Genomic DNA, 27577 nt, shown 5'->3' with positions numbered 1-27577 from the left:
AATAGATCGCTATTCACAAATAATGACAGAGGAGATTATGCTACAGCTAATTGGTGCGAAAGCCATACTGTAATAACCAGGTCAGTAGTGGTGGACCTAGATTGATATAGCAATTGCTAGAAAAGGTTATTAGAATTCAGCTAGGAATCTTTACGCTGGTCGATGCCCTGAGTTGGACAAAGATGTAGGGTTATAGGTTGGTATAGAAGGACATATATGTATTTGTGGGTAGAGACTGGACCCCTGCGTTAAGGTTGGGCACAGTAGTCGTGCACTGTTGGTGCTGTGTTGTAAAGGGGGGGGGGTTTCTACATGCCATTAAGATTGATAACTTATAGGGGGCCTCTGTTATTGTTTGGCCACAGTTAGGGGTGGTGCCTCAGGGAATGGGGGTCTTGCTGGGTACGGGGGTTCTATAACTGACCCCATGGAATTTCATCGTTCAACCCATTTTTATTGGACTGGACACGAAAAACCCATCTCTGTTCCTTTTCAAGGCGATGCCTTTCGTTGTCGATCTGTTCGATTACAGTCCACAGTATGTCTTCAGGTTTATGACCACTTTCCAGGAAGTGGTTTGTTAATTTGGTACTCGACTTTTTGCACTTGATAGTGCTTTTGTGTTCACCTATTCTTAACTTCACTGCCCTGCTTGTCATGCCAATATATTCGAGTTTGCAGGGACATGTGATGAGGTATACAACGTTGGAACTATTGCAGTTGCTGAATGTTCTTTGTTCCCATGTTGTCCCGTTGTTGAAAGTCAATTTTTTGCTTTTCCTGGTCAGACAGCATACCTTGCATCCGCCGCAGGGGTAATGCCCTTGTACAAAGTTAGGGTTGCCAGTATTGTTCACCCTGTTGGCCTTTGGTCTGGTATGAACCAAAATGTCCCTGACACTTTGTGCTCTTTTGTGCGAGAACATTGGCTTTGGAATTTCTAAGTCCCCACTATTGAGAATCCTCCAGTTCTTGTTAATTATTTTGCTCACCTGATCAGAGTTGGTGTTGTACGTGGTCACACATATGGGTCTCTGCTTTTCCACTTTCTTGACTTTATCCTCCAAGAGGCTTTCTCTGCAATTGTTCCTTGCTCTCTTGTAGGCTTGATCAATGATCTTAGGTGGATAGTTCCTCATTTTCAATTTTTCTTTTAGCTCATCTGATTGGGTTTTGAAATTCTCAACTTCCGTACAGTTCCTGCGGAGTCGCAGGAACTGGCCGTAGGGGAGATTATCCCTCAAGTGTCTCGGGTGAAAGCTCTGGTACATCAAGAGACAGTTCTTGGAAGTACTCTTAAAATTGGTTGTTGTCATCAATCTGCCATTTTTGGGGAAGATGTTCAGATCCAGGTATACCAGATTGGTTTTTGTTGTGACGCTGGTGAATTTGAGGAATTCATCCTGATAGTTGAGCCATGTCAGGAACTGTTGGGCACTCTTATCATCGCCATCCCAGATGATAAGGATGTCGTCGATATACCTCTTCCAGGTTAAGATCTTGGGCCTGAATGGGTTGATGATGTTTAATATCTTTGTGGCCTCCAGGTGGTGAACATAGAGACCAGCTATGCTTGGAGCAAATGTGCTTCCCATGCTGGTCCCGTGCTTTTGGAGGTACAAAGTGCCGTTGTATTCAAAGAAATTTTCCTTGAGAGCCAGGGCACAGCATTCCATCACCACGTTTCGTGGTGTTTGGTACTCCCAGTCATCTGTGAAGAGGACATCTTCAATTATCGCCAGTGTTTCATTGTGAGGCAAGCTTGTATACAGGCTCTCCACATCACAGCTAATTAATAGCTGTGTGTCAGGGTCAAATGACACCTCCTCGAGCAGATTAAGCACATCTTTCGTGTCTCTGAGGTATGTAGATGTGCTTTGTACCATTGGGCGCAGGAATGCGTCTGCAAACCTGGAGACTGGTTCGAGGACCGACCCGATCCCCGATACAATCGGTCTACCCGGTGGATTCACAAGGTCCTTGTGGATCTTGGGTAGGATGTACAGGTAGGGGGTCTTTGGGTTTTTTAGACACAGAAATTCCCCTTCTTTGGTGGTAATCCAGTTGTGGGACAGTGCCTCCTCGACCATTGTCTTAATCTTGATTGAAATTCTCTCAGTTGGATCTGATGAGAGTATTTCGTAGTTTCTTTTGTCCTGTAACAGCCTGGTACACTCCTTGTCATATTGATCTATACTCATCAATACTGTGGCACCCCCCTTGTCTGCTGGTTTTATGACCAATTGTTTGTTGTTACTTAGGTCCCGGAGCGCCCTTCGTTCTTCATTTGAAACATTTTGGAAAACGCGTTTCTGCGTTGGGTCGAGGGCTTCCAGGTCTTTCATGACAGCTTTTTCAAAGGTCAGGAGTTCTATGGGGAGGGTGTTGTTCATCGGTGTGAAAGTTGATCGGGGCTTGAGTCCGGTATCTCCTTTCTCTTGGGTGTCCTCTTTGTCTTTGAAAAAGACTTGCAGTTTCAGTCTCCTCATAAATTCCTGTACTTCCTTGCACAGGTGGAATTTATCCATATTACTCGTGGGGACATAACCTAAGCCTTTTTCCAATATTCTTTTCTGTGGTTCAGATAGTTCGTTACCCATCAGATTGACAACCAGGCTCATTTCTGATTCTTTTGTGCCCCTGTCATGCTCCTGGTTGATACTCTTGGAGTTACTTCGTCTTCGTTGCTCCAATGGACCGAGTTGCCTCTCCGATTCCTTCCTTTGGTTTGTCCTCGGCGCGCCCCTAAAAAAGGACCCGAGTTGTCATAATATCCGTAATCTTGCTGGAAACCCCACGGAGGAAAAGGGGCATTCGGATGTTGAAATGGCGGTGGGCCAAACTGTTGTGGGGGGTACATCATTGGCTGAGGGTAGCTGTTCCATCCCCTCATGCCCCGGTTGTTGGGTCGTCGGAAATTCTTCCGTGCACCCTGGAATCTTGGGCTTCTATTACTGCTCGAGTTAGAGCTGTTGGATCCGGCATCAGACGAACCGTCATTGGAGGCATTGTCATTAGCTGGTTTATAATTATCCTTTATATAGGGGTAGATCTTTTCTTTACTCCACCTACTAGTGTCTTTTTGGAGTTTTTCGTATTTGCTGTCTTTTAGAGATATCTCAAAGTCGTTCAATGTTTTATTTAGTTCATCCAGATATTTCTTTAAGTTAGCTGGGGACTCGTAACTCTTGAGGCGAACTTCCACTGCCTGTATTTCCACCTTTAGATCACTCGCTAATCTGCTAGCTGTTTTGATGATTAAAACGATCCAGTCCCGTGTACATCTCCATGATATTTGGGACCAATCGATTTTAAAGGTTTTGTCTTCAAGGAATATGAATGGTTCATTCCGTACTACTAGACCTGATGGAGCTGTATTGACTTTAAGATACTCAGACATGAGCAGCCCATGGATGGCTGTTTTTATTTGGGTTCTCCTTAGTTCCTCTAGTTCATCCCAATCACTATTTTTTAAGGATGGGCATCCGGAGTTCAATCCTTCAAATGTACCTAAGGAGGCCATGAGGTTAGAGATCTCGTCCTCAGTGAATGCAAGGCCCAGGTCAGCCATACTAGTACATAGAAAAACGGGGGGTCCTCTGTTTATCCTGCTGGTGTCGCCGAGTGCAGAACCACAAAAGGTGGTGTGAAGAGATGAATTCTTTGATTGACTTCCGCAGCTGCACGCTGCCAGTAATTCCAAAACAAAAAGGGAAGTGTAGAGGAGTTGATAGAATCACCCTCCAAAACGATGTACATAAACAAAGAGATTCTATCAATGTGTGGACAAGTATTTTATTGATAGTTTTACAGTGATGAAAATATGGTGAAAGTCTCTCTCTTAGGGTGATAAAGATGAGAGCGTTATGTGCTTTTTAAAATACCCCTCACACACTAAAAAAATCCAGTAGTGTCATGCTTCATCATTGGGGTCTTCCCGTCCCTCTACGGGGCGGGGCGTGCTACGACCTGACCGACTACGCGGGAGCACTGAAGTGGTGACAGGACTATGTGATGGTGCAGGGTGTCAGTGAAAGTGTAGGGACCTAACAATGTATGTGAGTACAAAAAATTAAAAATCCTCTGGCTAGTAGAAAAAAATAATTTATTAGCTTCTCTAGCTGGGGACGTTAAGAAGGGGGTTTTGGGGTTGAGCCGATCGCTACAACCTGGTCTACATGTTTCGTAGGCAGTCCCCTACTGCCTACTCATCAGGACCTTCTACTGGTCCCTACAAAAATGAGCTCAGTTGCTAAGTATTATCAGCCTGTCTTCCTAAAAACTCACAGTAAAATTCCACTGTAAGTTTATGCTACAGGGCATGAGCTGGCCCTCGGGAAGCAAAAATTTTATCAAAAATAGTGACCCAAATGTGGTCTCTGTAAAGAAAAGGGAAAAAAGGGAGACACAGATATTTACATTTATAGCTGTGAATTTTGCGCTTTCATTGTTGTTTGCGCCACAATTTCACTCGTCAATTTCATTCACCCATTACACAAAGAATAGCTTTTAGACTTTATGGACAGAGTGATGGTTCAGTCTGCCATCCCCTGGCTGTCCGTGAATGGTGCCGAACAGTGGACAAAGAACACACAGATGTTCATGGTTGAAACTGCGGTTTGTCACTGCGCTTTCATAGTTGTCTGCGCCACAATTCATCTTTTCAAATTCTAATAGCCCATTGCCTAAAGCCCTAATGCAAGACTTTATGGACAGAGTGATGGTTCAATCTGCCATCCCCTGCCTGTCCGGGTAAATACCCAAACGTATACATGCCCTTAGTAATTAGGGCTGAATCTATCTCCACATGCACACACCATCGCGACTCAATACATACAACGACATTTCACAGGATTAAAAATGAGGAACCCGTTCTCTCGTGCTAGTCTTAAGGTTAAGGTCACTGAATCATTAAAATCCCCACAAAATGGGACGCACCCCTGCAATGGAAAAGTAACCATACATACTGTTGTGGCAAATGCGTTGTGCCCCATGAGCTGACAATCGGTAGGAAATCACCGCGGCGCTCTGCAAGAAAGAGAGCCACGCCCTTAGCGCATTTGTGCAAACTGTGCGAGTAGTGGAAAAATGTCTCAAGACCCACTTGTTTTGAGACCTGGGGTAAAGGTCCGTAACTTACTTTGTCCGCATTGTCCCTAAATCTTACTTCTACCAGTCTTGCCGCTCTGCTGAATGCTCGCGTGTTGGAAGCGGTGAGTCATTTAAGCTTCCCTGCGCGCTGGTGAAGGGTGTGTCCAAACACTAGCGCGCTAACCCAATATGGCCGCCCGTAATGGAACGCGGGAGGGTGAAAAAGCGGAAGTCTATCTTCTGTGTCTATTGGCCCTGAGGTGTTGCCTGCACACTGTAGATATAATTGAAAAATAGATCGTTTTTCACAGTTTGTCACAGCGAAGATTATACTATACTGTTGGTACTCAAATGTAGCTTGCACCATGTAACTCTTAATAAATAGATCGCTATTCACAAATAATGACAGAGGAGATTATGCTACAGCTAATTGGTGCGAAAGCCATACTGTAATAACCAGGTCAGTAGTGGTGGACCTAGATTGATATAGCAATTGCTAGAAAAGGTTATTAGAATTCAGCTAGGAATCTTTACGCTGGTCGATGCCCTGAGTTGGACAAAGATGTAGGGTTATAGGTTGGTATAGAAGGACATATATGTATTTGTGGGTAGAGACTGGACCCCTGCGTTAAGGTTGGGCACAGTAGTCGTGCACTGTTGGTGCTGTGTTGTAAAGGGGGGGGGGGTTTCTACATGCCATTAAGATTGATAACTTATAGGGGGCCTCTGTTATTGTTTGGCCACAGTTAGGGGTGGTGCCTCAGGGAATGGGGGTCTTGCTGGGTACGGGGGTTCTATAACTGACCCCATGGAATTTCATCGTTCAACCCATTTTTATTGGACTGGACACGAAAAACCCATCTCTGTTCCTTTTCAAGGAGATGCCTTTCGTTGTCGATCTGTTCGATTACAGTCCACAGTATGTCTTCAGGTTTATGACCACTTTCCAGGAAGTGGTTTGTTAATTTGGTACTCGACTTTTTGCACTTGATAGTGCTTTTGTGTTCACCTATTCTTAACTTCACTGCCCTGCTTGTCATGCCAATATATTCGAGTTTGCAGGGACATGTGATGAGGTATACAACGTTGGAACTATTGCAGTTGCTGAATGTTCTTTGTTCCCATGTTGTCCCGTTGTTGAAAGTCAATTTTTTGCTTTTCCTGGTCAGACAGCATACCTTGCATCCGCCGCAGGGGTAATGCCCTTGTACAAAGTTAGGGTTGCCAGTATTGTTCACCCTGTTGGCCTTTGGTCTGGTATGAACCAAAATGTCCCTGACACTTTGTGCTCTTTTGTGCGAGAACATTGGCTTTGGAATTTCTAAGTCCCCACTATTGAGAATCCTCCAGTTCTTGTTAATTATTTTGCTCACCTGATCAGAGTTGGTGTTGTACGTGGTCACACATATGGGTCTCTGCTTTTCCACTTTCTTGACTTTATCCTCCAAGAGGCTTTCTCTGCAATTGTTCCTTGCTCTCTTGTAGGCTTGATCAATGATCTTAGGTGGATAGTTCCTCATTTTCAATTTTTCTTTTAGCTCATCTGATTGGGTTTTGAAATTCTCAACTTCCGTACAGTTCCTGCGGAGTCGCAGGAACTGGCCGTAGGGGAGATTATCCCTCAAGTGTCTCGGGTGAAAGCTCTGGTACATCAAGAGACAGTTCTTGGAAGTACTCTTAAAATTGGTTGTTGTCATCAATCTGCCATTTTTGGGGAAGATGTTCAGATCCAGGTATACCAGATTGGTTTTTGTTGTGACGCTGGTGAATTTGAGGAATTCATCCTGATAGTTGAGCCATGTCAGGAACTGTTGGGCACTCTTATCATCGCCATCCCAGATGATAAGGATGTCGTCGATATACCTCTTCCAGGTTAAGATCTTGGGCCTGAATGGGTTGATGATGTTTAATATCTTTGTGGCCTCCAGGTGGTGAACATAGAGACCAGCTATGCTTGGAGCAAATGTGCTTCCCATGCTGGTCCCGTGCTTTTGGAGGTACAAAGTGCCGTTGTATTCAAAGAAATTTTCCTTGAGAGCCAGGGCACAGCATTCCATCACCACGTTTCGTGGTGTTTGGTACTCCCAGTCATCTGTGAAGAGGACATCTTCAATTATCGCCAGTGTTTCATTGTGAGGCAAGCTTGTATACAGGCTCTCCACATCACAGCTAATTAATAGCTGTGTGTCAGGGTCAAATGACACCTCCTCGAGCAGATTAAGCACATCTTTCGTGTCTCTGAGGTATGTAGATGTGCTTTGTACCATTGGGCGCAGGAATGCGTCTGCAAACCTGGAGACTGGTTCGAGGACCGACCCGATCCCCGATACAATCGGTCTACCCGGTGGATTCACAAGGTCCTTGTGGATCTTGGGTAGGATGTACAGGTAGGGGGTCTTTGGGTTTTTTAGACACAGAAATTCCCCTTCTTTGGTGGTAATCCAGTCGTGGGACAGTGCCTCCTCGACCATTGTCTTAATCTTGATTGAAATTCTCTCAGTTGGATCTGATGAGAGTATTTCGTAGTTTCTTTTGTCCTGTAACAGCCTGGTACACTCCTTGTCATATTGATCTATACTCATCAATACTGTGGCACCCCCCTTGTCTGCTGGTTTTATGACCAATTGTTTGTTGTTACTTAGGTCCCGGAGCGCCCTTCGTTCTTCATTTGAAACATTTTGGAAAACGCGTTTCTGCGTTGGGTCGAGGGCTTCCAGGTCTTTCATGACAGCTTTTTCAAAGGTCAGGAGTTCTATGGGGAGGGTGTTGTTCATCGGTGTGAAAGTTGATCGGGGCTTGAGTCCGGTATCTCCTTTCTCTTGGGTGTCCTCTTTGTCTTTGAAAAAGACTTGCAGTTTCAGTCTCCTCATAAATTCCTGTACTTCCTTGCACAGGTGGAATTTATCCATATTACTCGTGGGGACATAACCTAAGCCTTTTTCCAATATTCTTTTCTGTGGTTCAGATAGTTCGTTACCCATCAGATTGACAACCAGGCTCATTTCTGATTCTTTTGTGCCCCTGTCATGCTCCTGGTTGATACTCTTGGAGTTACTTCGTCTTCGTTGCTCCAATGGACCGAGTTGCCTCTCCGATTCCTTCCTTTGGTTTGTCCTCGGCGCGCCCCTAAAAAAGGACCCGAGTTGTCATAATATCCGTAATCTTGCTGGAAACCCCACGGAGGAAAAGGGGCATTCGGATGTTGAAATGGCGGTGGGCCAAACTGTTGTGGGGGGTACATCATTGGCTGAGGGTAGCTGTTCCATCCCCTCATGCCCCGGTTGTTGGGTCGTCGGAAATTCTTCCGTGCACCCTGGAATCTTGGGCTTCTATTACTGCTCGAGTTAGAGCTGTTGGATCCGGCATCAGACGAACCGTCATTGGAGGCATTGTCATTAGCTGGTTTATAATTATCCTTTATATAGGGGTAGATCTTTTCTTTACTCCACCTACTAGTGTCTTTTTGGAGTTTTTCGTATTTGCTGTCTTTTAGAGATATCTCAAAGTCGTTCAATGTTTTATTTAGTTCATCCAGATATTTCTTTAAGTTAGCTGGGGACTCGTAACTCTTGAGGCGAACTTCCACTGCCTGTATTTCCACCTTTAGATCACTCGCTAATCTGCTAGCTGTTTTGATGATTAAAACGATCCAGTCCCGTGTACATCTCCATGATATTTGGGACCAATCGATTTTAAAGGTTTTGTCTTCAAGGAATATGAATGGTTCATTCCGTACTACTAGACCTGATGGAGCTGTATTGACTTTAAGATACTCAGACATGAGCAGCCCATGGATGGCTGTTTTTATTTGGGTTCTCCTTAGTTCCTCTAGTTCATCCCAATCACTATTTTTTAAGGATGGGCATCCGGAGTTCAATCCTTCAAATGTACCTAAGGAGGCCATGAGGTTAGAGATCTCGTCCTCAGTGAATGCAAGGCCCAGGTCAGCCATACTAGTACATAGAAAAACGGGGGGTCCTCTGTTTATCCTGCTGGTGTCGCCGAGTGCAGAACCACAAAAGGTGGTGTGAAGAGATGAATTCTTTGATTGACTTCCGCAGCTGCACGCTGCCAGTAATTCCAAAACAAAAAGGGAAGTGTAGAGGAGTTGATAGAATCACCCTCCAAAACGATGTACATAAACAAAGAGATTCTATCAATGTGTGGACAAGTATTTTATTGATAGTTTTACAGTGATGAAAATATGGTGAAAGTCTCTCTCTTAGGGTGATAAAGATGAGAGCGTTATGTGCTTTTTAAAATACCCCTCACACACTAAAAAAATCCAGTAGTGTCATGCTTCATCATTGGGGTCTTCCCGTCCCTCTACGGGGCGGGGCGTGCTACGACCTGACCGACTACGCGGGAGCACTGAAGTGGTGACAGGACTATGTGATGGTGCAGGGTGTCAGTGAAAGTGTAGGGACCTAACAATGTATGTGAGTACAAAAAATTAAAAATCCTCTGGCTAGTAGAAAAAAATAATTTATTAGCTTCTCTAGCTGGGGACGTTAAGAAGGGGGTTTTGGGGTTGAGCCGATCGCTACAACCTGGTCTACATGTTTCGTAGGCAGTCCCCTACTGCCTACTCATCAGGACCTTCTACTGGTCCCTACAAAAATGAGCTCAGTTGCTAAGTATTATCAGCCTGTCTTCCTAAAAACTCACAGTAAAATTCCACTGTAAGTTTATGCTACAGGGCATGAGCTGGCCCTCGGGAAGCAAAAATTTTATCAAAAATAGTGACCCAAATGTGGTCTCTGTAAAGAAAAGGGAAAAAAGGGAGACACAGATATTTACATTTATAGCTGTGAATTTTGCGCTTTCATTGTTGTTTGCGCCACAATTTCACTCGTCAATTTCATTCACCCATTACACAAAGAATAGCTTTTAGACTTTATGGACAGAGTGATGGTTCAGTCTGCCATCCCCTGGCTGTCCGTGAATGGTGCCGAACAGTGGACAAAGAACACACAGATGTTCATGGTTGAAACTGCGGTTTGTCACTGCGCTTTCATAGTTGTCTGCGCCACAATTCATCTTTTCAAATTCTAATAGCCCATTGCCTAAAGCCCTAATGCAAGACTTTATGGACAGAGTGATGGTTCAATCTGCCATCCCCTGCCTGTCCGGGTAAATACCCAAACGTATACATGCCCTTAGTAATTAGGGCTGAATCTATCTCCACATGCACACACCATCGCGACTCAATACATACAACGACATTTCACAGGATTAAAAATGAGGAACCCGTTCTCTCGTGCTAGTCTTAAGGTTAAGGTCACTGAATCATTAAAATCCCCACAAAATGGGACGCACCCCTGCAATGGAAAAGTAACCATACATACTGTTGTGGCAAATGCGTTGTGCCCCATGAGCTGACAATCGGTAGGAAATCACCGCGGCGCTCTGCAAGAAAGAGAGCCACGCCCTTAGCGCATTTGTGCAAACTGTGCGAGTAGTGGAAAAATGTCTCAAGACCCACTTGTTTTGAGACCTGGGGTAAAGGTCCGTAACTTACTTTGTCCGCATTGTCCCTAAATCTTACTTCTACCAGTCTTGCCGCTCTGCTGAATGCTTGCGTGTTGGAAGCGGTGAGTCATTTAAGCTTCCCTGCGCGCTGGTGAAGGGTGTGTCCAAACACTAGCGCGCTAACCCAATATGGCCGCCCGTAATGGAACGCGGGAGGGTGAAAAAGCGGAAGTCTATCTTCTGTGTCTATTGGCCCTGAGGTGTTGCCTGCACACTGTAGATATAATTGAAAAATAGATCGTTTTTCACAGTTTGTCACAGCGAAGATTATACTATACTGTTGGTACTCAAATGTAGCTTGCACCATGTAACTCTTAATAAATAGATCGCTATTCACAAATAATGACAGAGGAGATTATGCTACAGCTAATTGGTGCGAAAGCCATACTGTAATAACCAGGTCAGTAGTGGTGGACCTAGATTGATATAGCAATTGCTAGAAAAGGTTATTAGAATTCAGCTAGGAATCTTTACGCTGGTCGATGCCCTGAGTTGGACAAAGATGTAGGGTTATAGGTTGGTATAGAAGGACATATATGTATTTGTGGGTAGAGACTGGACCCCTGCGTTAAGGTTGGGCACAGTAGTCGTGCACTGTTGGTGCTGTGTTGTAAAGGGGGGGGGTTTCTACATGCCATTAAGATTGATAACTTATAGGGGGCCTCTGTTATTGTTTGGCCACAGTTAGGGGTGGTGCCTCAGGGAATGGGGGTCTTGCTGGGTACGGGGGTTCTATAACTGACCCCATGGAATTTCATCGTTCAACCCATTTTTATTGGACTGGACACGAAAAACCCATCTCTGTTCCTTTTCAAGGAGATGCCTTTCGTTGTCGATCTGTTCGATTACAGTCCACAGTATGTCTTCAGGTTTATGACCACTTTCCAGGAAGTGGTTTGTTAATTTGGTACTCGACTTTTTGCACTTGATAGTGCTTTTGTGTTCACCTATTCTTAACTTCACTGCCCTGCTTGTCATGCCAATATATTCGAGTTTGCAGGGACATGTGATGAGGTATACAACGTTGGAACTATTGCAGTTGCTGAATGTTCTTTGTTCCCATGTTGTCCCGTTGTTGAAAGTCAATTTTTTGCTTTTCCTGGTCAGACAGCATACCTTGCATCCGCCGCAGGGGTAATGCCCTTGTACAAAGTTAGGGTTGCCAGTATTGTTCACCCTGTTGGCCTTTGGTCTGGTATGAACCAAAATGTCCCTGACACTTTGTGCTCTTTTGTGCGAGAACATTGGCTTTGGAATTTCTAAGTCCCCACTATTGAGAATCCTCCAGTTCTTGTTAATTATTTTGCTCACCTGATCAGAGTTGGTGTTGTACGTGGTCACACATATGGGTCTCTGCTTTTCCACTTTCTTGACTTTATCCTCCAAGAGGCTTTCTCTGCAATTGTTCCTTGCTCTCTTGTAGGCTTGATCAATGATCTTAGGTGGATAGTTCCTCATTTTCAATTTTTCTTTTAGCTCATCTGATTGGGTTTTGAAATTCTCAACTTCCGTACAGTTCCTGCGGAGTCGCAGGAACTGGCCGTAGGGGAGATTATCCCTCAAGTGTCTCGGGTGAAAGCTCTGGTACATCAAGAGACAGTTCTTGGAAGTACTCTTAAAATTGGTTGTTGTCATCAATCTGCCATTTTTGGGGAAGATGTTCAGATCCAGGTATACCAGATTGGTTTTTGTTGTGACGCTGGTGAATTTGAGGAATTCATCCTGATAGTTGAGCCATGTCAGGAACTGTTGGGCACTCTTATCATCGCCATCCCAGATGATAAGGATGTCGTCGATATACCTCTTCCAGGTTAAGATCTTGGGCCTGAATGGGTTGATGATGTTTAATATCTTTGTGGCCTCCAGGTGGTGAACATAGAGACCAGCTATGCTTGGAGCAAATGTGCTTCCCATGCTGGTCCCGTGCTTTTGGAGGTACAAAGTGCCGTTGTATTCAAAGAAATTTTCCTTGAGAGCCAGGGCACAGCATTCTATCACCACGTTTCGTGGTGTTTGGTACTCCCAGTCATCTGTGAAGAGGACATCTTCAATTATCGCCAGTGTTTCATTGTGAGGCAAGCTTGTATACAGGCTCTCCACATCACAGCTAATTAATAGCTGTGTGTCAGGGTCAAATGACACCTCCTCGAGCAGATTAAGCACATCTTTCGTGTCTCTGAGGTATGTAGATGTGCTTTGTACCATTGGGCGCAGGAATGCGTCTGCAAACCTGGAGACTGGTTCGAGGACCGACCCGATCCCCGATACAATCGGTCTACCCGGTGGATTCACAAGGTCCTTGTGGATCTTGGGTAGGATGTACAGGTAGGGGGTCTTTGGGTTTTTTTGACACAGAAATTCCCCTTCTTTGGTGGTAATCCAGTCGTGGGACAGTGCCTCCTCGACCATTGTCTTAATCTTGATTGAAATTCTCTCAGTTGGATCTGATGAGAGTATTTCGTAGTTTCTTTTGTCCTGTAACAGCCTGGTACACTCCTTGTCATATTGATCTATACTCATCAATACTGTGGCACCCCCCTTGTCTGCTGGTTTTATGACCAATTGTTTGTTGTTACTTAGGTCCCGGAGCGCCCTTCGTTCTTCATTTGAAACATTTTGGAAAACGCGTTTCTGCGTTGGGTCGAGGGCTTCCAGGTCTTTCATGACAGCTTTTTCAAAGGTCAGGAGTTCTATGGGGAGGGTGTTGTTCATCGGTGTGAAAGTTGATCGGGGCTTGAGTCCGGTATCTCCTTTCTCTTGGGTGTCCTCTTTGTCTTTGAAAAAGACTTGCAGTTTCAGTCTCCTCATAAATTCCTGTACTTCCTTGCACAGGTGGAATTTATCCATATTACTCGTGGGGACATAACCTAAGCCTTTTTCCAATATTCTTTTCTGTGGTTCAGATAGTTCGTTACCCATCAGATTGACAACCAGGCTCATTTCTGATTCTTTTGTGCCCCTGTCATGCTCCTGGTTGATACTCTTGGAGTTACTTCGTCTTCATTGCTCCAATGGACCGAGTTGCCTCTCCGATTCCTTCCTTTGGTTTGTCCTCGGCGCGCCCCTAAAAAAGGACCCGAGTTGTCATAATATCCGTAATCTTGCTGGAAACCCCACGGAGGAAAAGGGGCATTCGGATGTTGAAATGGCGGTGGGCCAAACTGTTGTGGGGGGTACATCATTGGCTGAGGGTAGCTGTTCCATCCCCTCATGCCCCGGTTGTTGGGTCGTCGGAAATTCTTCCGTGCACCCTGGAATCTTGGGCTTCTATTACTGCTCGAGTTAGAGCTGTTGGATCCGGCATCAGACGAACCGTCATTGGAGGCATTGTCATTAGCTGGTTTATAATTATCCTTTATATAGGGGTAGATCTTTTCTTTACTCCACCTACTAGTGTCTTTTTGGAGTTTTTCGTATTTGCTGTCTTTTAGAGATATCTCAAAGTCGTTCAATGTTTTATTTAGTTCATCCAGATATTTCTTTAAGTTAGCTGGGGACTCGTAACTCTTGAGGCGAACTTCCACTGCCTGTATTTCCACCTTTAGATCACTCGCTAATCTGCTAGCTGTTTTGATGATTAAAACGATCCAGTCCCGTGTACATCTCCATGATATTTGGGACCAATCGATTTTAAAGGTTTTGTCTTCAAGGAATATGAATGGTTCATTCCGTACTACTAGACCTGATGGAGCTGTATTGACTTTAAGATACTCAGACATGAGCAGCCCATGGATGGCTGTTTTTATTTGGGTTCTCCTTAGTTCCTCTAGTTCATCCCAATCACTATTTTTTAAGGATGGGCATCCGGAGTTCAATCCTTCAAATGTACCTAAGGAGGCCATGAGGTTAGAGATCTCGTCCTCAGTGAATGCAAGGCCCAGGTCAGCCATACTAGTACATAGAAAAACGGGGGGTCCTCTGTTTATCCTGCTGGTGTCGCCGAGTGCAGAACCACAAAAGGTGGTGTGAAGAGATGAATTCTTTGATTGACTTCCGCAGCTGCACGCTGCCAGTAATTCCAAAACAAAAAGGGAAGTGTAGAGGAGTTGATAGAATCACCCTCCAAAACGATGTACATAAACAAAGAGATTCTATCAATGTGTGGACAAGTATTTTATTGATAGTTTTACAGTGATGAAAATATGGTGAAAGTCTCTCTCTTAGGGTGATAAAGATGAGAGCGTTATGTGCTTTTTAAAATACCCCTCACACACTAAAAAAATCCAGTAGTGTCATGCTTCATCATTGGGGTCTTCCCGTCCCTCTACGGGGCGGGGCGTGCTACGACCTGACCGACTACGCGGGAGCACTGAAGTGGTGACAGGACTATGTGATGGTGCAGGGTGTCAGTGAAAGTGTAGGGACCTAACAATGTATGTGAGTACAAAAAATTAAAAATCCTCTGGCTAGTAGAAAAAAATAATTTATTAGCTTCTCTAGCTGGGGACGTTAAGAAGGGGGTTTTGGGGTTGAGCCGATCGCTACAACCTGGTCTACATGTTTCGTAGGCAGTCCCCTACTGCCTACTCATCAGGACCTTCTACTGGTCCCTACAAAAATGAGCTCAGTTGCTAAGTATTATCAGCCTGTCTTCCTAAAAACTCACAGTAAAATTCCACTGTAAGTTTATGCTACAGGGCATGAGCTGGCCCTCGGGAAGCAAAAATTTTATCAAAAATAGTGACCCAAATGTGGTCTCTGTAAAGAAAAGGGAAAAAAGGGAGACACAGATATTTACATTTATAGCTGTGAATTTTGCGCTTTCATTGTTGTTTGCGCCACAATTTCACTCGTCAATTTCATTCACCCATTACACAAAGAATAGCTTTTAGACTTTATGGACAGAGTGATGGTTCAGTCTGCCATCCCCTGGCTGTCCGTGAATGGTGCCGAACAGTGGACAAAGAACACACAGATGTTCATGGTTGAAACTGCGGTTTGTCACTGCGCTTTCATAGTTGTCTGCGCCACAATTCATCTTTTCAAATTCTAATAGCCCATTGCCTAAAGCCCTAATGCAAGACTTTATGGACAGAGTGATGGTTCAATCTGCCATCCCCTGCCTGTCCGGGTAAATACCCAAACGTATACATGCCCTTAGTAATTAGGGCTGAATCTATCTCCACATGCACACACCATCGCGACTCAATACATACAACGACATTTCACAGGATTAAAAATGAGGAACCCGTTCTCTCGTGCTAGTCTTAAGGTTAAGGTCACTGAATCATTAAAATCCCCACAAAATGGGACGCACCCCTGCAATGGAAAAGTAACCATACATACTGTTGTGGCAAATGCGTTGTGCCCCATGAGCTGACAATCGGTAGGAAATCACCGCGGCGCTCTGCAAGAAAGAGAGCCACGCCCTTAGCGCATTTGTGCAAACTGTGCGAGTAGTGGAAAAATGTCTCAAGACCCACTTGTTTTGAGACCTGGGGTAAAGGTCCGTAACTTACTTTGTCCGCATTGTCCCTAAATCTTACTTCTACCAGTCTTGCCGCTCTGCTGAATGCTCGCGTGTTGGAAGCGGTGAGTCATTTAAGCTTCCCTGCGCGCTGGTGAAGGGTGTGTCCAAACACTAGCGCGCTAACCCAATATGGCCGCCCGTAATGGAACGCGGGAGGGTGAAAAAGCGGAAGTCTATCTTCTGTGTCTATTGGCCCTGAGGTGTTGCCTGCACACTGTAGATATAATTGAAAAATAGATCGTTTTTCACAGTTTGTCACAGCGAAGATTATACTATACTGTTGGTACTCAAATGTAGCTTGCACCATGTAACTCTTAATAAATAGATCGCTATTCACAAATAATGACAGAGGAGATTATGCTACAGCTAATTGGTGCGAAAGCCATACTGTAATAACGAGGTCAGTAGTGGTGGACCTAGATTGATATAGCAATTGCTAGAAAAGGTTATTAGAATTCAGCTAGGAATCTTTACGCTGGTCGATGCCCTGAGTTGGACAAAGATGTAGGGTTATAGGTTGGTATAGAAGGACATATATGTATTTGTGGGTAGAGACTGGACCCCTGCGTTAAGGTTGGGCACAGTAGTCGTGCACTGTTGGTGCTGTGTTGTAAAGGGGGGGGGTTTCTACATGCCATTAAGATTGATAACTTATAGGGGGCCTCTGTTATTGTTTGGCCACAGTTAGGGGTGGTGCCTCAGGGAATGGGGGTCTTGCTGGGTACGGGGGTTCTATAACTGACCCCATGGAATTTCATCGTTCAACCCATTTTTATTGGACTGGACACGAAAAACCCATCTCTGTTCCTTTTCAAGGAGATGCCTTTCGTTGTCGATCTGTTCGATTACAGTCCACAGTATGTCTTCAGGTTTATGACCACTTTCCAGGAAGTGGTTTGTTAATTTGGTACTCGACTTTTTGCACTTGATAGTGCTTTTGTGTTCACCTATTCTTAACTTCACTGCCCTGCTTGTCATGCCAATATATTCGAGTTTGCAGGGACATGTGATGAGGTATACAACGTTGGAACTATTGCAGTTGCTGAATGTTCTTTGTTCCCATGTTGTCCCGTTGTTGAAAGTCAATTTTTTGCTTTTCCTGGTCAGACAGCATACCTTGCATCCGCCGCAGGGGTAATGCCCTTGTACAAAGTTAAGGTTGCCAGTATTGTTCACCCTGTTGGCCTTTGGTCTGGTATGAACCAAAATGTCCCTGACACTTTGTGCTCTTTTGTGCGAGAACATTGGCTTTGGAATTTCTAAGTCCCCACTATTGAGAATCCTCCAGTTCTTGTTAATTATTTTGCTCACCTGATCAGAGTTGGTGTTGTACGTGGTCACACATATGGGTCTCTGCTTTTCCACTTTCTTGACTTTATCCTCCAAGAGGCTTTCTCTGCAATTGTTCCTTGCTCTCTTGTAGGCTTGATCAATGATCTTAGGTGGATAGTTCCTCATTTTCAATTTTTCTTTTAGCTCATCTGATTGGGTTTTGAAATTCTCAACTTCCGTACAGTTCCTGCGGAGTCGCAGGAACTGGCCGTAGGGGAGATTATCCCTCAAGTGTCTCGGGTGAAAGCTCTGGTACATCAAGAGACAGTTCTTGGAAGTACTCTTAAAATTGGTTGTTGTCATCAATCTGCCATTTTTGGGGAAGATGTTCAGATCCAGGTATACCAGATTGGTTTTTGTTGTGACGCTGGTGAATTTGAGGAATTCATCCTGATAGTTGAGCCATGTCAGGAACTGTTGGGCACTCTTATCATCGCCATCCCAGATGATAAGGATGTCGTCGATATACCTCTTCCAGGTTAAGATCTTGGGCCTGAATGGGTTGATGATGTTTAATATCTTTGTGGCCTCCAGGTGGTGAACATAGAGACCAGCTATGCTTGGAGCAAATGTGCTTCCCATGCTGGTCCCGTGCTTTTGGAGGTACAAAGTGCCGTTGTATTCAAAGAAATTTTCCTTGAGAGCCAGGGCACAGCATTCCATCACCACGTTTCGTGGTGTTTGGTACTCCCAGTCATCTGTGAAGAGGACATCTTCAATTATCGCCAGTGTTTCATTGTGAGGCAAGCTTGTATACAGGCTCTCCACATCACAGCTAATTAATAGCTGTGTGTCAGGGTCAAATGACACCTCCTCGAGCAGATTAAGCACATCTTTCGTGTCTCTGAGGTATGTAGATGTGCTTTGTACCATTGGGCGCAGGAATGCGTCTGCAAACCTGGAGACTGGTTCGAGGACCGACCCGATCCCCGATACAATCGGTCTACCCGGTGGATTCACAAGGTCCTTGTGGATCTTGGGTAGGATGTACAGGTAGGGGGTCTTTGGGTTTTTTTGACACAGAAATTCCACTTCTTTGGTGGTAATCCAGTCGTGGGACAGTGCCTCCTCGACCATTGTCTTAATCTTGATTGAAATTCTCTCAGTTGTATCTGATGAGAGTATTTCGTAGTTTCTTTTGTCCTGTAACAGCCTGGTACACTCCTTGTCATATTGATCTATACTCATCAATACTGTGGCACCCCCCTTGTCTGCTGGTTTTATGACCAATTGTTTGTTGTTACTTAGGTCCCGGAGCGCCCTTCGTTCTTCATTTGAAACATTTTGGAAAACGCGTTTCTGCGTTGGGTCGAGGGCTTCCAGGTCTTTCATGACAGCTTTTTCAAAGGTCAGGAGTTCTATGGGGAGGGTGTTGTTCATCGGTGTGAAAGTTGATCGGGGCTTGAGTCCGGTATCTCCTTTCTCTTGGGTGTCCTCTTTGTCTTTGAAAAAGACTTGCAGTTTCAGTCTCCTCATAAATTCCTGTACTTCCTTGCACAGGTGGAATTTATCCATATTACTCGTGGGGACATAACCTAAGCCTTTTTCCAATATTCTTTTCTGTGGTTCAGATAGTTCGTTACCCATCAGATTGACAACCAGGCTCATTTCTGATTCTTTTGTGCCCCTGTCATGCTCCTGGTTGATACTCTTGGAGTTACTTCGTCTTCGTTGCTCCAATGGACCGAGTTGCCTCTCCGATTCCTTCCTTTGGTTTGTCCTCGGCGCGCCCCTAAAAAAGGACCCGAGTTGTCATAATATCCGTAATCTTGCTGGAAACCCCACGGAGGAAAAGGGGCATTCGGATGTTGAAATGGCGGTGGGCCAAACTGTTGTGGGGGGTACATAATTGGCTGAGGGTAGCTGTTCCATCCCCTCATGCCCCGGTTGTTGGGTCGTCGGAAATTCTTCCGTGCACCCTGGAATCTTGGGCTTCTTTTACTGCTCGAGTTAGAGCTGTTGGATCCGGCATCAGACGAACCGTCATTGGAGGCATTGTCATTAGCTGGTTTATAATTATCCTTTATATAGGGGTAGATCTTTTCTTTACTCCACCTACTAGTGTCTTTTTGGAGTTTTTCGTATTTGCTGTCTTTTAGAGATATCTCAAAGTTGTTCAATGTTTTATTTAGTTCATCCAGATATTTCTTTAAGTTAGCTGGGGACTCGTAACTCTTGAGGCGAACTTCCACTGCCTGTATTTCCACCTTTAGATCACTCGCTAATCTGCTAGCTGTTTTGATGATTAAAACGATCCAGTCCCGTGTACATCTCCATGATATTTGGGACCAATCGATTTTAAAGGTTTTGTCTTCAAGGAATATGAATGGTTCATTCCGTACTACTAGACCTGATGGAGCTGTATTGACTTTAAGATACTCAGACATGAGCAGCCCATGGATGGCTGTTTTTATTTGGGTTCTCCTTAGTTCCTCTAGTTCATCCCAATCACTATTTTTTAAGGATGGGCATCCGGAGTTCAATCCTTCAAATGTACCTAAGGAGGCCATGAGGTTAGAGATCTCGTCCTCAGTGAATGCAAGGCCCAGGTCAGCCATACTAGTACATAGAAAAACGGGGGGTCCTCTGTTTATCCTGCTGGTGTCGCCGAGTGCAGAACCACAAAAGGTGGTGTGAAGAGATGAATTCTTTGATTGACTTCCGCAGCTGCACGCTGCCAGTAATTCCAAAACAAAAAGGGAAGTGTAGAGGAGTTGATAGAATCACCCTCCAAAACGATGTACATAAACAAAGAGATTCTATCAATGTGTGGACAAGTATTTTATTGATAGTTTTACAGTGATGAAAATATGGTGAAAGTCTCTCTCTTAGGGTGATAAAGATGAGAGCGTTATGTGCTTTTTAAAATACCCCTCACACACTAAAAAAATCCAGTAGTGTCATGCTTCATCATTGGGGTCTTCCCGTCCCTCTACGGGGCGGGGCGTGCTACGACCTGACCGACTACGCGGGAGCACTGAAGTGGTGACAGGACTATGTGATGGTGCAGGGTGTCAGTGAAAGTGTAGGGACCTAACAATGTATGTGAGTACAAAAAATAAAAAATCCTCTGGCTAGTAGAAAAAAATAATTTATTAGCTTCTCTAGCTGGGGACGTTAAGAAGGGGGTTTTGGGGTTGAGCCGATCGCTACAACCTGGTCTACATGTTTCGTAGGCAGTCCCCTACTGCCTACTCATCAGGACCTTCTACTGGTCCCTACAAAAATGAGCTCAGTTGCTAAGTATTATCAGCCTGTCTTCCTAAAAACTCACAGTAAAATTCCACTGTAAGTTTATGCTACAGGGCATGAGCTGGCCCTCGGGAAGCAAAAATGTTTTCAAAAATAGTGACCCAAATGTGGTCTCTGTAAAGAAAAGGGAAAAAAGGGAGACACAGATATTTACATTTATAGCTGTGAATTTTGCGCTTTCATTGTTGTTTGCGCCACAATTTCACTCGTCAATTTCATTCACCCATTACACAAAGAATAGCTTTTAGACTTTATGGACAGAGTGATGGTTCAGTCTGCCATCCCCTGGCTGTCCGTGAATGGTGCCGAACAGTGGACAAAGAACACACAGATGTTCATGGTTGAAACTGCGGTTTGTCACTGCGCTTTCATAGTTGTCTGCGCCACAATTCATCTTTTCAAATTCTAATAGCCCATTGCCTAAAGCCCTAATGCAAGACTTTATGGACAGAGTGATGGTTCAATCTGCCATCCCCTGCCTGTCCGGGTAAATACCCAAACGTATACATGCCCTTAGTAATTAGGGCTGAATCTATCTCCACATGCACACACCATCGCGACTCAATACATACAACGACATTTCACAGGATTAAAAATGAGGAACCCGTTCTCTCGTGCTAGTCTTAAGGTTAAGGTCACTGAATCATTAAAATCCCCACAAAATGGGACGCACCCCTGCAATGGAAAAGTAACCATACATACTGTTGTGGCAAATGCGTTGTGCCCCATGAGCTGACAATCGGTAGGAAATCACCGCGGCGCTCTGCAAGAAAGAGAGCCACGCCCTTAGCGCATTTGTGCAAACTGTGCGAGTAGTGGAAAAATGTCTCAAGACCCACTTGTTTTGAGACCTGGGGTAAAGGTCTGTAACTTACTTTGTCCGCATTGTCCCTAAATCTTACTTCTACCAGTCTTGCCGCTCTGCTGAATGCTCGCGTGTTGGAAGCGGTGAGTCATTTAAGCTTCCCTGCGCGCTGGTGAAGGGTGTGTCCAAACACTAGCGCGCTAACCCAATATGGCCGCCCGTAATGGAACGCGGGAGGGTGAAAAAGCGGAAGTCTATCTTCTGTGTCTATTGACGACTACTGTGCCCAACCTTAACGCAGGGGTCCAGTCTCTACCCACAAATACATATATGTCCTTCTATACCAACCTATAACCCTACATCTTTGTCCAACTCAGGGCATCGACCAGCGTAAAGATTCCTAGCTGAATTCTAATAACCTTTTCTAGCAATTGCTATATCAATCTAGGTCCACCACTACTGACCTGGTTATTACAGTATGGCTTTCGCACCAATTAGCTGTAGCATAATCTCCTCTGTCATTATTTGTGAATAGCGATCTATTTATTAAGAGTTACATGGTGCAAGCTACATTTGAGTACCAACAGTATAGTATAATCTTCGCTGTGACAAACTGTGAAAAACGATCTATTTTTCAATTATATCTACAGTGTGCAGGCAACACCTCAGGGCCAATAGACACAGAAGATAGACTTCCGCTTTTTCACCCTCCCGCGTTCCATTACGGGCGGCCATATTGGGTTAGCGCGCTAGTGTTTGGACACACCCTTCACCAGCGCGCAGGGAAGCTTAAATGACTCACCGCTTCCAACACGCGAGCATTCAGCAGAGCGGCAAGACTGGTAGAAGTAAGATTTAGGGACAATGCGGACAAAGTAAGTTACGGACCTTTACCCCAGGTCTCAAAACAAGTGGGTCTTGAGACATTTTTCCACTACTCGCACAGTTTGCACAAATGCGCTAAGGGCTTGGCTCTCTTTCTTGCAGAGCGCCGCGGTGATTTCCTACCGATTGTCAGCTCATGGGGCACAACGCATTTGCCACAACAGTATGTATGGTTACTTTTCCATTGCAGGGGTGCGTCCCATTTTGTGGGGATTTTAATGATTCAGTGACCTTAACCTTAAGACTAGCACGAGAGAACGGGTTCCTCATTTTTAATCCTGTGAAATGTCGTTGTATGTATTGAGTCGCGATGGTGTGTGCATGTGGAGATAGATTCAGCCCTAATTACTAAGGGCATGTATACGTTTGGGTATTTACCCGGACAGGCAGGGGATGGCAGATTGAACCATCACTCTGTCCATAAAGTCTTGCATTAGGGCTTTAGGCAATGGGCTATTAGAATTTGAAAAGATGAATTGTGGCGCAGACAACTATGAAAGCGCAGTGACAAACCGCAGTTTCAACCATGAACATCTGTGTGTTCTTTGTCCACTGTTCGGCACCATTCACGGACAGCCAGGGGATGGCAGACTGAACCATCACTCTGTCCATAAAGTCTAAAAGCTATTCTTTGTGTAATGGGTGAATGAAATTGACGAGTGAAATTGTGGCGCAAACAACAATGAAAGCGCAAAATTCACAGCTATAAATGTAAATATCTGTGTCTCCCTTTTTTCCCTTTTCTTTACAGAGACCACATTTGGGTCACTATTTTTGATAAAATTTTTGCTTCCCGAGGGCCAGCTCATGCCCTGTAGCATAAACTTACAGTGGAATTTTACTGTGAGTTTTTAGGAAGACAGGCTGATAATACTTAGCAACTGAGCTCATTTTTGTAGGGACCAGTAGAAGGTCCTGATGAGTAGGCAGTAGGGGACTGCCTACGAAACATGTAGACCAGGTTGTAGCGATCAGCTCAACCCCAAAACCCCCTTCTTAACGTCCCCAGCTAGAGAAGCTAATAAATTATTTTTTTCTACTAGCCAGAGGATTTTTAATTTTTTGTACTCACATACATTGTTAGGTCCCTACACTTTCACTGACACCCTGCACCATCACATAGTCCTGTCACCACTTCAGTGCTCCCGCGTAGTCGGTCAGGTCGTAGCACGCCCCGCCCCGTAGAGGGACGGGAAGACCCCAATGATGAAGCATGACACTACTGGATTTTTTTAGTGTGTGAGGGGTATTTTAAAAAGCACATAACGCTCTCATCTTTATCACCCTAAGAGAGAGACTTTCACCATATTTTCATCACTGTAAAACTATCAACAAAATACTTGTCCACACATTGATAGAATCTCTTTGTTTATGTACATCGTTTTGGAGGGTGATTCTATCAACTCCTCTACACTTCCCTTTTTGTTTTGGGGTAGCTCTGGTGTCCCAACAAAGGGCAGAAAAGACGGCAATGTTTTGAGGGTGAGTGGCCAAGAAAGACAACAATCCAAAAAGGGCACTATAAGTGCAGGTACTTCAATCGGAAATGTATATGTAGAAGCTCGTGGAACAATGACTATCAATAGACCGAACACCCTGGGCCGCTCTTTATCTGCCTGATGTGCTTCATTCAGGGTGCCAGCAAATGAACAAGCACAAGCAAAAGCCAATCTTCAAATAGAAGTTCAAGCGACTTTGGAACTTCCAATAGGGAACATGGGCTCAACAGAAAAGGATGAAGGCATTAATATACAGCCTCTTACTTGCATGATTGCACATAGGGATGAGAGAAGCCATGAGCCAACTTTAACTGAAATCGATCACCTAATACAGAAGCACAGAAAGGAAAGCATGATTCAGTATTTGGAAGTGAAGCTGGAGCCATTTAAGGCACAAATCTGTGCCTAAGTTATATATAAGAGCATAGGGGATATACAAAGCTGCATTACAAATTTGGAACAACAAACTGCCAAAACAGAAGAGTCAAACATCAGGGTATATGGCAAGGTCACTGAACAGGAAAGTAAGCTACAGGATCTGAAACATAAAACTCAGGACTTGAAAAATCAGTAGCTGCACAACAACGTCCACATCCTTGGTATTAAAGGATACCTTGAGGAGAAGGATACTCAAAAATTTGTTGTTGAACTTTTTAAAAAGGCTTTCCCATATTTGTCAGATTGGGACTTCGATGCTCAGGTACCGCATGCACACGGAATGGTAGAATTGAAAAAGACAACTGAATGTTATACCAAGAGCAATATTGATCTATATTGGTTACTTTTTTTGAGACAGAACACGTTCTTTAAAACAAAATCAGGATCTCCTGACACAGTCAGGGATATTTCCTTTTTGGAAAGATTTGAGTTTTGTAGCTTTACTATCGAATGATGGTGACACTGCAAAAATACATAACACGCCTTCAGGAGCTGTATGCAACTGAATATCTCCAAGAACCATGCAGACCTAAGATTATTATGAGAGGCCATACACATTTTTCAAAGCAAAAGCTCTATAGAAGAAATAGAAGAAATTGGAAGACATGAATACAAATAAAGTATTGCAATTAGTGGCCTGAGTGACGTAGAGTAGTATTGGCCTCTGTAAGATACTTTTCTATTGTCAGGGATTGCTATTTTCTCCCATTGATTGCCGTGTCATTAAGCTGATATGAACTAAGGATAAGCAGGATTGCCCAACATGTTGGAACAGTAGTTAGGATATGATGGTCAAAATGTAGAATTGTATTGTCTTTTGTTTAATAACTTGATATTGCCAGTGGTTTGTTGGCCTATTGATATTATAGACACAAGAGGTTGGTGGTAGAAGTGTGGGATTGTCCTTTTTAGGTCTCGCCTTCGCAGCGCGCATGCGCTGCAAAGGCAAAAAGACCTCTTGGAATCGCCGTGGCTTTTCAGCCAAACACGTGCACGCGTTCCATTGCCTTTAATGGAACGCGTGCACGTGTGGCGATTTACTTGCTGGAGCACGTGGCGCCAAATAGAAGCAATTATTGCTCCTGGCGCTGCACGCTCCTGCAAGTGATACGCTTTCACTCGCCCCCTCTTCTCGCCCCCTCCCCCTGCTGCCTCCTTGTAGCGCAAGGACCGCGTGTGTTTGGTTTCCCGACGTTGCATTGTTTTGCTGCGGAATAGCCACATGCACGGCATCTCGGTTCACGTGACGTGAAGCTCTGAGCTGCAGCTGAGGCAGGAGCCTGCTCGTGCTGAGGAGTCATGGGTCTGGATGTGTTTGCGGCGAAGAAACTCCATTAAATGGTCTCTTGTAAGAAAAAGTGACGTAGCTCATGGTGCACATCATTGCCAGATAAAAGACCCCCGTGCATTGGTTTCCTACTCCCTTTGTGTGTATCTTGGTAGGGCCTAACTCGAAAATCTTGATCTTGCGTACTTTATCTCCATAGAGATAAAAACTTTTTTTGTCGGTGGCAGGATGTCGCCTAGAAGTTGTGCATGCCATCACGACTTATCGTCGCTTCCCTGACTCCCCATGGCCAGGCTGCAAGTAGTTGCATCTGAGTTAGACTGCGGTGGAATTAATAATGCAGCAGTCTGTCCTTCTACCACGTTGAAACCAGATGCTATACTGACGTCACTGGGACAGCAGGTTGCTCCTGCAGCATGTTTTCTTCTGACTGGGTAGAATCCAGCTCCATTATTATCCTGACCCACGAGCTCTCACTCTGGGTACCTCATAAGGAGGGTATCGTTCTACCTGTCACTAAAGAGAGGTACGAAGCACTATGTAGGTGCAATTGCAAACAGAACACAAAAACAACCTGGCGTTTCTTCACTGCTGCCCATCGTGGAAGTGGGATTTGGAATGTGTCAAGGTTATTAGTTGCGTTGCTTAGCTTAAAGCTGATTTTCAGAGGTTCATTGACATTGAACTGGTTACATATGAATTACATATCATTAAAATAATGATGCAATTTAAATGTAAGGCCGCAATGAAAGCTGTGATTTCCCAAGGGGTGAATACAAGCTCATACAAAATAAGGGAAACGTCCATAAAATTACCCCCCATAAGTACTGACTCTGGGTACAAGATATGCTTTAGAACCATACATGCAGAGCTAGCTACCATTTTTCGAGCACCGCCAGCTGAACCCATCACATAATTGGGAATTTGAAGTCCAAGAAATCTGAGTCTTTCACATTCTTTGCTGCATAACAAGGTCAAAGATTAAATCTTAAATGGGCTGTCCTTGGAGTCAGATAATGTACCATGTGCCAAACAGGTTTAGCCAAGTTCACGGTTCACAACCTCAACCAGCTTTACTCCACTGAGGTCTGCACAAATGGAATGTGCAAGGTCAAGTGTTGGGGTGTGATCTTTGTACAGCCCCTAAGGCTTCCAAGAGCCTTTCCCAGTTCAATGGTGTGCTCACTGTTTTGTACATTTAAATGGCTTTGGAGCCTTGCAGAGAATAGTGTGAAAACAATAATTCTTTGGTATGGAGGGACACATTGACGTTTGCAAGTCTTGCAGCAGGGACAGGTGAAGACCTTGTAAAGAGGCAATACGTGCCATGGGTTCACCCCATTTATTTTTCATCAAAATTTGCCTTGGGTTCCCCTATACTTTAAGAATTACTTCCGAGGGAGGTGCCAAGGCTATTTTTTGTCATTGATACCCTCTTATGCCAAGAATTGCATAGAATATGCCAGTATTAGAATGTTGCCATTAATACTGTCCATATACCATGGGTGAATTATATGTAAAAAATTATCGCCAGTGTGTCAGAGCCAGGTTTTACTTATTGTTTGTTCCTCCCCAGCCCGACCTCTCACCCCTATTATGGCATAGTTTCTAAGAATTAACTCCAGCATGCTAGCGCCAGAATTTAGCCATAGGTGTTGGGAATTGCTTACAGTATGGCAAGGCTTATATTGTACCAATTTATGCCCCCCGCATGCCAAGAATTATCTCCATTATGGTAGCAACACCACCTTTCTTTTGGTGCCCCAATAAGCCAAGAATCTGCTCAAGTATGTCATGGCCAGCAGCAGAAATGCAAACATAATGCCCACAAACACACTCTTATTCACTCACACTGTCTTACTCTCATTTATACTCACTCCCTCTCTCTCTCCCTTACTCCCTCTAACTCATGCATTCTGACTCATACTCCAACTCACTGTTACTCTTTCACTCACTGACTCTCCTTCACAATTGCTGTTGTACAG

The sequence above is a fragment of the Lissotriton helveticus genome, chromosome 8 (assembly GCF_964261635.1).
Source record: "Lissotriton helveticus chromosome 8, aLisHel1.1, whole genome shotgun sequence".
NCBI classification, from domain to species: domain Eukaryota; kingdom Metazoa; phylum Chordata; class Amphibia; order Caudata; family Salamandridae; genus Lissotriton; species Lissotriton helveticus.
Note: the sequence above shows the minus strand (reverse complement) of the source record.